Below are 3,303 nucleotides of genomic sequence, written 5' to 3' on the forward strand. Positions count from 1 at the left end.
CTCTGAATAACAATGTTAGTATTAGAAAAGAAGATTTTTGACTTCGAGAGATTGACTTCCATACCTGTGGCCTTGGCAAATATATTAAGGATTTGATTGTAGACCAAAGCTTCTTTGACTGTGGGGATGCCCTACAGATGGTGTCATCAACAAATTGTTGGTGAGTCAGTGCCTGACCATTTTCAGTTAATTGAAGGCCCTTGATCTTGCCCATGGCCTTGGCCTGCTTGATGGATCGACCAAGTCCTTCCATCATGAGGATGAAGAGAAAGGGAGAGAGCGGGTCTCCCTGCCTGAGGCCTCTAGAAGGGCTGAAGATCTTAGAGGGAGATCCATTCACCAAAATTGAAAAGCTAGAAGAAGTCACCAGAGCCATAACCCATCTGACCCAGTTGTGATCAAACCCAAAAGCAGTGAGAACCTTCTTGATGTAAATCCAATTCACCTTGTCATATGCTTTGGCAATATCCAATTGCATGATCATTCCAGCCTGCCTTTTACTGGTTAGCGTGTGAACCACCTCATGGGCTTGGATAATATTATTTAAAATTTGTCTGCCCTCCACATAACCTGATTGTTCCTCTGACACTAAAGAAGGAAGTAGAGGTTTGAGTCTGTTAGCCACTACCTTGGATATTATCTTGTATACTACATTACATAAAGCAATGGGTCTATACTTATCTGCAGTTTGAGCTGATTCCTGTTTGGGGATTAGGGAGATGAAGGCGGTGTTGAGGGCTTTCAGAATAGTTTTGTTTTTCCTGGAATCCTCCACAACATTCAAAATATCCTGTTTGACTATATTCCAGCAAGCTTTAAAAAAATCCACATTGAAACCATCCGGGCCTAGTGCTTTACCATTCTGCATATCTTTGAGAACCTCGCTGACCTCCTCTTCAGTTACTGGTTTATTTAGGTTAAAATTGTCCTCTCTAGACACCAGCTTAGGGATGTGACTTGTAATCTCCTTGATGGATTGTTCCCTGTCTGAATTGTTTTCCCGAGTGATGCTTTGGAAATGTTGAACCAACACAGCTTCGATATCCTTATGAGTGATCTGAAACTCCCCCTCCTTATCCTTTATCATTGAGATTCTGTTATAAGCTCTGTTAGCCATGGTAGATCTGTGAAAAAATTTTGTATTACGCTCTCCTTCTTTGAGCCATTGCACTCTAGACTTTTGCCTCCAAAATATTTCCTCTTGTTTGCATAAATTCTCCCAATCTTGATGGTGTTTATCAGCCTGATCACTTTTGATTTTGTCAAAGCCATCTTTGATCAGTGCTTGGTTGAGTTCCTGAATTTTGATTTCCACTGATTTTTTGTCCTCGAAAATGTTGCCAAAATCCTTCTTGTTCCATTCTTTAAGCCTGAACTTAATGTGCTTTAGTCTTTTATGAAGAAGGAACATTTTTGATCCCTGGAACTGCAAATCTTCTGACCACCATTTTTCAATGTTACTGATGAAATCTGGGTGGGAGAGCCAAATATTCTCAAATCTGAAGGGTCTGTTCCTGGGAGAGTCTAAACCCTTGATTTCCAATTGAATCGGCCAGTGATCTGATCCTCCAAAGGGAAGAACTTTTGCTGTTATTTCCTTATCTACAAGCATAAGCTCCTCTGATATCATAAACCTGTCTAACTTAGAGGCTACCTGAGCCTCACCTCCTCTTTTGTTGTTCCATGTAAAAAAACCATTGCTCGTTTCTGAGTCTACCAGTTTCATATTATCTGTGAATGATTGGAACGCTAAGGAGTCTTTGCTTAGCGCTCTGGTACCTCCTTTTTTCTCTGAAAGAGATTTGATCATGTTGAAATCTCCTCCTATAATCCAAGGAATTCCAGCTTGTCTGTTCCTGAGATCCATAAGGGAGTCTATTAGTCTGAGTTTATCATCTATTCTTTGAGGGCCATAGACATTTGTGACCAGGAAGGTATCTGAAACCCCCACTGGTTGAATAACCACTGATAGATAATTTCGAGATGCCTCTGCATCTATTATGCTGACTTTTTGGGGGTTCCATAGAGTGAGAATGCCCCCCGCTGTGTTCTCTGCTTTGACTTCTAGAAACTCAAACCTATTGAGCCATTTGCTATGGATTTGTTTTAATTTCTGAATGGAGCATTTCATTTCTTGGATGAAGATCATGTCTGGCATTGCTTGTTTCATTCTATAACTAAGCATTCTTTGTTTTCTTTTACTACCAAGCCCTCTGATATTCCAAGATGTGAACTTCATTATTAAAGGTTTGTAAAGGAGTAGTTGGTTAGGTCTTTCATCTTACCTGAATCTATCATTAGCTTTCCACACTCCATCAAGAGCTCATTCTGCTTTTTCCTGCCTCTCTTCTTTCTCGGATTTCTAGTGGCTAATCCTGGAGTTGATTTCATTGTTTTCACCCCTCTGTACTCCTGCTTGTCAATGGTTTTGCCTTTATCAAACCCCCTTTCCTGAGTTTTCCATAAAAAAAACTGTTGTATTCTGTTGCAGTCTTCTTGAGGTAATGAATCTATCCCTCCCGTGGTTCCCTGCATCAAGAACCCTTCCAGATCTAGGTGTTCCTTATCTAGAATTTCCTGAAGTTCATGGTCCTCCTGATCTATTTCACTCTGGGTCATTTCCTGATCCATATCCAATTCTGTTTCACTCCTTATAGTCTCTTTCTTATACCCAATATCTTGTGTTGGGTTGTAGTCTTCTTCCTTCTCCTTTTCAATAGTTTCTTCCTCCATAGATTGGTCTCCTTTCGTAATTTCTTCATTTTCTTCCAGAACTTGAAACTTATTCTAACTGACCTTTTGCCCTTCATTATGTTGTAGCTTTGGTCCTTTTTTACCTCCTTTTCCTCTGCTTGCCACTTTTTGAAAGCTTTCTGTGTCCTTCATTGTATTCGGTTTTCTTTTGTTGTCAGCTTTACTCAGAGGGCAGTCTCTGAACAGATGTCCATGTTCATGGCATTTATGGCATCTGAACGGGATATGCTCATAATCCACTGTTTGTACCCATTCCTCATCAAAAACTTCCAAGATTACTTCACCCAAAGAGCTCCTGATAGATCCATTTCCACACAAATCCTTGCAAACGAAGTATATTTGCCCCTTCTAGTGGCTTCCGAAGCTTTGACAAAATGACCTAGTTTATTGCCTATAGTAGCAAGTGATTCAGTTTGCCAGTAATCAAGAGGTAGAGAATAGAGCCTTACCCAGACAGGAACTGAGGTGAAAGTCTCCCGTTCTGGAACAAAGTTCATCACCCAAGGCCGCATGTAGAGGCCAGCTGCTGCATAAAAGTATGGTCCTCCT

This window comes from Pinus tabuliformis, chromosome X (assembly GCF_031772625.1).
Source record: "Pinus tabuliformis cultivar Carrire ecotype Pingquan chromosome X, CPIR1, whole genome shotgun sequence".
NCBI classification, from domain to species: Eukaryota; Viridiplantae; Streptophyta; class Pinopsida; order Pinales; family Pinaceae; genus Pinus; species Pinus tabuliformis.